Consider the following 7,487-nt stretch of genomic DNA (forward strand, 5'->3'; position numbering starts at 1 on the left):
CTAGAAACTGGAGGGTGGAGGTTGCAGTGAGCCATGATTGCGCAGCTGCACTCCAGCCTGGGCAACAAGAGCAAAACTCCATCTCAAAAAAAAACAAAGGTTGACTGTCAGATCACGTGGGGCCCTATGGGCCATAGACAAACCCAAAAGGCAAGGAAAAGATCTGCAACCCATTTATGTGGCCAGATCATAATTTATTTTCATCTGGAGCCATTATAGAACTATTTCAGTAATTCTTCTTTCAAGTTTATTTACATAAAACAAATAGATATGCAGAAATGTTTAAGACTAAGCATGCTCTAGTCTGAGGCGTGTATTTAATTCTATGATACAGATAAATCTGTGTAAATTGTGCATATTTGAGATTTATGTTATGGGGAACATACAGATAGTAACAGTCACCATAGTAGAGCAAATCAACAATCCATCATCTCATGTAGTTACTTTTTTACCACAAAAACAGCTCAAATCTACTCACTGAAGGAAAATCTCTACTACAATCTCATTACCTGTAATTCTCAAGTTGTACACCCTGAATATCTGCTACTTTGTATCCTGTGACCTAAATCTCCCATTTCCTCTCCCACTCCCCACCCCATCTTTTATTCTCTACAGAAATCTTATCTTTTTGTTCAATATCACAATGTATAGCAATCAAATAAATCAGAGTTTAAATGAAGCTTACACCTTCCATGAAAAAAATGTAATATTCAAAGTCATGTGTTTTAAATATGAGTAAACCATATTTACCTATTAGAAATACTCTGAAAACATGTGGAATTCTTACTATCTTTCCCTAACAACAGTTACCACTTACTGAGCACCTCCCTAGCCACTATTCCATGCATCATTTCTAGTCATTTATATTCTACACAATGAGATGAAGGTAACAGTTTACAGCTAAGAAAGGAAACCTCCCAGAGGTAAAGAGTCACATGCAGAGGACCACATAGAAAGGGACTTTACTTCTAAACCCGACTGCCCACATTACATTAAAACCTTAGAGCTCTTAGGTCGGGCGGGGTGGCTCACGCCTGTAATCCCAGCACTTCCGGAGGCCGAGGCGGGCGGATAACCTGAGGTCAGGAGTTCGAGACCAACCTGGCCAACATGGTAAAACCCACCTCTACTAAAAACGCAAAAACTAGCCGGGCGTGGTGGCAGGCACCTGTAATCCCAACTACTGGGGAGGCTGAGGCAAGAGAATCGCTAGAACCCGGGAGGCAGAGGTTGCAGTGGGTAGAGATTGTGCCACTGCAGTCCAGCCTGGGTGACAGAGCAAGACTCCATCTCAAAAAACAACAAAAAACAAACAAACGGCCGGGCGCGGTGGCTCAAGCCTGTAATCCCAGCACTTTGGAGGCCGAGACGGGCGGATCACCAGGTCAGGAGATCGAGACCATCCTGGCTAACACGGTGAAACCCCGTCTCTACTAAAAAATACAAAAAACTAGCCGGGCGACGTGGCGGGCGCCTGTAGTCCCAGCTACTTGGGAGGCTGAGGCAGGAGAATGGCGTGAACCCGGGAGGCGGAGCTTGCAGTGAGCTGAGATCCGGCCACTGCACTCCAGCCTGGGCGGCAGAGCGAGACTCCGTCTCAAAAAAAAACAAAGGTTGACTGTCAGATCACGTGGGGCCCTATGGGCCATAGACAAACCCAAAAGGCAAGGAAAAGATCTGCAACCCATTTATGTGGCCAGATCATAATTTATTTTCATCTGGAGCCATTATAGAACTATTTCAGTAATTCTTCTTTCAAGTTTATTTACATAAAACAAATAGATATGCAGAAATGTTTAAGACTAAGCATGCTCTAGTCTGAGGGGTGTATTTAATTCTATGATACAGATAAATCTGTGTAAATTGTGCATATTTGAGATTTATGTTATGGGGAACATACAGATAGTAACAGTCACCATAGTAGAGCAAATCAACAATCCATCATCTCATGTAGTTACTTTTTTACCACAAAAACAGCTCAAATCTACTCACTGAAGGAAAATCTCTACTACAATCTCATTACCTGTAATTCTCAAGTTGTACACCCTGAATATCTGCTACTTTGTATCCTGTGACCTAAATCTCCCATTTCCTCTCCCACTCCCCACCCCATCTTTTATTCTCTACAGAAATCTTATCTTTTTGTTCAATATCACAATGTATAGCAATCAAATAAATCAGAGTTTAAATGAAGCTTACACCTTCCATGAAAAAAATGTAATATTCAAAGTCATGTGTTTTAAATATGAGTAAACCATATTTACCTATTAGAAATACTCTGAAAACATGTGGAATTCTTACTATCTTTCCCTAACAACAGTTACCACTTACTGAGCACCTCCCTAGCCACTATTCCATGCATCATTTCTAGTCATTTATATCTACACAATGAGATGAAGGTAACAGTTTACAGCTAAGAAAGGAAACCTCCCAGAGGTAAGAGTCACATGCAGAGGACCACATAGAAAGGGACTTTACTTCTAACCCGACTGCCCACATTACATTAAAACCTTAGAGCTCTTAGGTCGGGCGGGGTGGCTCACGCCTGTAATCCCAGCACTTCCGGAGGCCGAGGCGGGCGGATAACCTGAGGTCAGGAGTTCGAGACCAACTGGCCAACATGGTAAAACCCACCTCTACTAAAAACGCAAAAACTAGCCGGGCGTGGTGGCAGGCACCTGTAATCCCAACTACTGGGGAGGCTGAGGCAAGAGAATCGCTAGAACCCGGAGGCAGAGGTTGCAGTGGGTAGAGATTGTGCCACTGCAGTCCAGCCTGGGTGACAGAGCAAGACTCCATCTCAAAAAACAACAAAAAACAAACAAACGGCCGGGCGCGGTGGCTCAAGCCTGTAATCCCAGCACTTTGGGAGGCCGAGACGGGCGGATCACCAGGTCAGGAGATCGAGACCATCCTGGCTAACACGGTGAAACCCCGTCTCTACTAAAAAATACAAAAAACTAGCCGGGCGACGTGGCGGGCGCCTGTAGTCCCAGCTACTTGGGAGGCTGAGGCAGGAGAATGGCGTGAACCGGGAGGCGGAGCTTGCAGTGAGCTGAGATCCGGCCACTGCACTCCAGCCTGGGCGGCAGAGCGAGACTCCGTCTCAAAAAAAAAAACAAACAAACAAACAAACAAACAAACAAAAAAACAACTTTAGAGCTCTTAGTTTTTTACGAACTCTTTACTACTTGGTTTCTACTGCTATCTAAGTTAGCGGAGGCCCGGCACGGTGGCTCACACCTGTAATCCCCGCACTTTGGAGGCCAAGGTGGTTGGATCGCATGAGTTCAGGATTTGGAGACTAGCCGGTGTGAAACATGGTGAAACCCTGGCTCTAAAAAAAATACAAAAATTAGCCAGGCAAGGTGCCGCACGTCTGTGGTCCTAGCTACTGGGGAGGCTGAGGTGGGAGGACCGCTTGATCCCGGGAGGCGTAGAGCCCAGATCGCACCCTCTAGCCTGGAGACAGAGAAACACATTGGCTCAAAAAAATTAAATACAGAAGCTAGATTTAATTTTTTCCAACCTCTCACTTGGTATAACAATTTTTTAAAGCAATACTGTACTTATAAATATTACAGAACCTAAATCTCCAACCCTAACTAGGTAACAATATTAGTTATAAATTACAATTTTAACTTACATGTAAGTTTAATATGGTCTCTCTTATGAAAAAAAGGCTCGGAGAGGTTAGAGATGACTTATTCACTCTCATTTCCTCGTAAATACCACCCTTTATTCTCATTTAAAGTCTCAAACCCTGGCCGAGTAGCTCCAGCCTAGAAAGAAGAAAACACAGAAGCAGGCAAAAGACTAAAGTTACTGAGTACGTTTTAAAATTTGGTTACTAGCCTTCATACTCATTTTGTTAACCAATCAACATAAAACCTCCTCAAACGAGCATAACTACTGCTTCGACAGGCAGCTTACTGAATGGACACGCTCGACTCTGAGTACTTCCTCTTATTAAAAAAAAGTATGAACCGGGCACATGGCTATACACAGGATTTCCAGAAACAGAACTTAACATGCAGTCCTGTACTAAAGGAACTGACAACCTAGAAAAGAAACTAAGGAGACACAAACACAAAACTAAACACAGTTTTGCGCAACTGTATAGAGAGGGAAATAGGATTCCGTGATTTTACAAAAGGAAATTAAAACAGCCAGGCTCAAAACGTTACAGCGGACTTCTTAGGCTTAACCGTCAGTTACGATCCCCGCAGCAGCTGAAGCCACCTTCTAAAACTCAGCAAGACAAACGAAACTGTTTTAATGAACTTAATGAACATGCGTCCCCGACATGGCCAACGAGCCAGGCTTCCGTGGGACTGAACGGCAAGCCGATTCACGGTGGGTTTCCTCACTGAGGATCACCAGGAAAACCGCTTCCAACTCGGAACACCCGGAAAGTTGCCCGGAGAACCCTTCTCCGACACAAGACGGGCGGGTTCGCCCGCAAGTCAGCCCCTTGGCGCCCGCCTGAAAGGAAGGAGTGGCGACCTCACCCTAGTCGGCAGGCCGGCCGCGCGGCTTCCCCTCGGCGGCGCTGCCCGGGGCACCGCGGCTCACACCCCCACACAGGCCGCCCAGTCCTGCGCTCGCACGGCCACCGCCTTCGTCGCCGTCCAGTGGGAGGTGCGAGCATTCGGGGCTGAAGCCGTGCGCACCGCCTCCTCCATGTAGAAGAGCCGAGGAAAATCTGCCAAGGACAACCTCCGGCCCCGCCGTCACCACCGCTGCCGGGACCCAGGGCCGGCGCCGGAAAACATAGGCGCGGCTAAATGACGCAAGAGACCGCGCGCGCACGCGCAGTGCCACAAGACAGACACCCCGCCCCCGGTGCTCTCTCCCGCCGCGTTCCGCTTCCTTTACAAGGCCCCGGTCCGCTGAGCGCGGAGGGCGGGGCGCGTAGCGTGCAGGGGCGGGGACGGCGGCGAGGCGGGACCTGGCGAGGGACGAGGGTGAAAGGGTAGTAAGCAGTAAAGTATTCTGCTAGGTGGCGTTGGCCGATCAGGAGTTCAAAATCAAAGTCCGGCGTGGCGCTTATTTAAAACGAGGATTCTGGGCCGGGCGCCGTGGCTCACGCCTGTAATCCCAGCACTTTGGGAGGCCGAGTTGGGTGGTTCACGAGGTCAGGAGTTTGAAACTAGCCTGACCAACATGGTGAAACCCTGTCTCCATTAAAAATACAAAAATTAGCTGGGCGTTGGTGCGCGCCTGTAATCCCAGCTACTCCAGGGGCTGAGGCAGGAGAATCGCTTGAACCCGGGAGGCGGAGGTTGCAGTGAGCCGAGATCACGCCACTGCACTCCAGCCTGGGCGACAGAGCGAGACTCCCTCTCAAAAATAAATACATAAAATAAAATGAGAGTTCCCAGGCACAGTCACAGTGTGAAGCTGCATCTAACTGGTGTCCCCGGGCGATGCCATAGGGGAACGGTGCTCTAAAGAGGGCAAGAGGTGGGGAAAGGGTGGATCCAAAGCTGGGGGCGGGACGGGGCGGGGCCGAAATAGCAGCGGTACTTCGACCGCCTCTGGGCGCTTCCTTACTGTCCGGATCCCGGAATAGATGCGAGGTTGAGGTTTGGTGAAAGCCCGCCTCGAGACACTGAGAGTAGATTAATTGACTGATTGATTGATTGATTTTGAGATGGAGTCTCGTTCTGTCACCAGACTGGAGTGCAGTGGCACGATCTTGGCTCACTGCAACCTCCGACTCCCCGGTGCAAGCGATTCTCCAGCCTCAGCCTCCCTAGCAGCTGGGACTACAGGCGCCCGCCAACACGCCCAGCTAATTTTTGTATTTTTAATGGAGACAGGGTTTCACCATGTTGGTCAGGCTGGTTTCAAACTCCTGACCTCGTGAACCACCCAACCCGGCCTCCCAAAGTGCTGGGATTACAGGCGTGAGCCACCACCCCCGTCCAATTTTCGTATTTTTAGTAGATACAGGGTTTCACCATGGTTGGTCAGGATGGTCTCGATCGCTTGACCTCGTGATCCACCCGCCTCAGCCTCCCAAAGTGGGGATTTATTTCTCATGAGACGCATAGGAAACCAACTGTTAGGCTATCTTGCCTTGGCTCCTCCTTGAAAGGAGAAATTCCGTGGGACCCACCAACGTGTTTTCAGAAGTAGTCAAAGACAGAGCTCATTGGTAAGAAGCAAAGAGTAGCCAGAGTGAGGCCTCCTAGTAAATCAATGATTCCTTGGTTGCAGGTGTAGACGTCCCTTAGGAATGTTGTTCCAGGTTGTGACTAGGCACAAAAGCACTATTATATGAAATTCAAGCCAGGCACAGTGGCTCACGCCTCTAATCTCAGCACTTTGAGAGGCGGAGGCAGGCAGATCACCTGAGGTTGGGAGTTCAAGACCAGCCTGACCAACATGGATGAAACCCCATCTCTACTAAAAATAAAAAACTAGCCAGGAGTGGTGGCGCATGCCTATAATCCCAGCTACTTGGGAGACTGAGGCAGGAGAATTGATTGAACCTGGGAGGCGGAGGTTGTGGTGAGCTGAGATCCACCATTACACTCCAGCCTGGGCAACAAAAGCGAAACTGTCTCAAAAAAAAAAACAAAAAAAACCAGGCACGGTGGCACACGCCTGTAATCCCAGCACTTTGGGAGGCTGAGGAGGGTGGATCACGAGGTCAGGAGATCGAGACCATCCTGGCTAACACGGTGAAACCCCGTCTCTACGAAAAATACAAAAAACTAGCCAGGCGTGGTGGCGGCGCCTGTAGTCCCAGCTACTCGAGAGGCCGAGGCAGGAGAATGGCGGGAACCCGGGAGGCGGAGGTTGCAGTGAGCTGAGATCACGCCACTGCCCTCCCGCCTGGACGACAGAGCCAGACTTTGTCTCAAAAAAAAAAAAAAGAAAGAAAGAAATTCAAACCTTTTCAGGTGAGGGTCTTTGTAAAATGAATTATGCGCTTATTGAAACAAAACCCCAGATATCATTTGTCCTTTTCAGGCTCTAATGCTATTGGACTGTTGTGTTCTAGACTGTATACCCAGCCCCTGACCGCTCTGGTTTTGGTCTAGGTCACTATGCAGCTTCTAATTTTAAAGCTTTTAATCTGCCGTGAGCCTAGCAATCATCTCAAAACTGGCTCAGAGGACCCATTGCTTGCATCTTAGAACGGGCTCAGAGGATCTGTTACTTTCTGTGGTCTCAGCCATGTTTTGGCTAGATGACACTGTCAGATAAGGAATTACACTGAATATTGAAAGATGCTTGACAAGTTGGTCTCAGGCAATGTGGTAGATTGATGAAAAATGACTCCAATTTCCCGCACATTTTGCAGGGACTTTACAGCTCCAATCTATTTCCTGAATCTGCACTGACCTTGGGACTGGCTTTGCCCAAGAAAATGTAGCAGTTCCAGCCAAAATTATGATGCCTGGACTGGCCTGCTGGAGGAGGGGACCACATGGGGCAAAGCAAGAAGCAAAGCCACCTGGCTAAATGCTGGC

The 7,487-nt window shown here is 48.3% G+C and overlaps 1 protein-coding gene across 10 annotated transcripts in view; it reads right to left on the reverse strand.

Moving 5' to 3' along the window:
- Window positions 1-4,793, reverse strand: part of NIPA2 (NIPA magnesium transporter 2) — a 41,978-nt gene extending 37,185 nt beyond the window's left edge. For 4 of the 10 annotated variants that reach the window (XM_033225912.1, XM_033225234.1, XM_033225459.1 and 1 more), the window contains exons 1-2: window positions 4,512-4,793; window positions 3,647-3,782 (exon numbers count right to left, since the gene is read on the reverse strand). The gene's annotated coding sequence lies outside the window, so the exon portion shown is untranslated. The remainder of the gene's footprint in view (window positions 1-3,646; window positions 3,783-4,511) is intronic. The other 6 variants (XM_033225996.1, XM_033225742.1, XM_033225310.1 and 3 more) reach the window with 3 other exon arrangements.
- Window positions 4,794-7,487: the final 2,694 nt, after the last annotated feature.

Source organism: Trachypithecus francoisi, unplaced genomic scaffold (assembly GCF_009764315.1).
Source record: "Trachypithecus francoisi isolate TF-2019V2 unplaced genomic scaffold, Tfra_2.0 Contig00089, whole genome shotgun sequence".
Classification (NCBI taxonomy): domain Eukaryota; kingdom Metazoa; phylum Chordata; class Mammalia; order Primates; family Cercopithecidae; genus Trachypithecus; species Trachypithecus francoisi.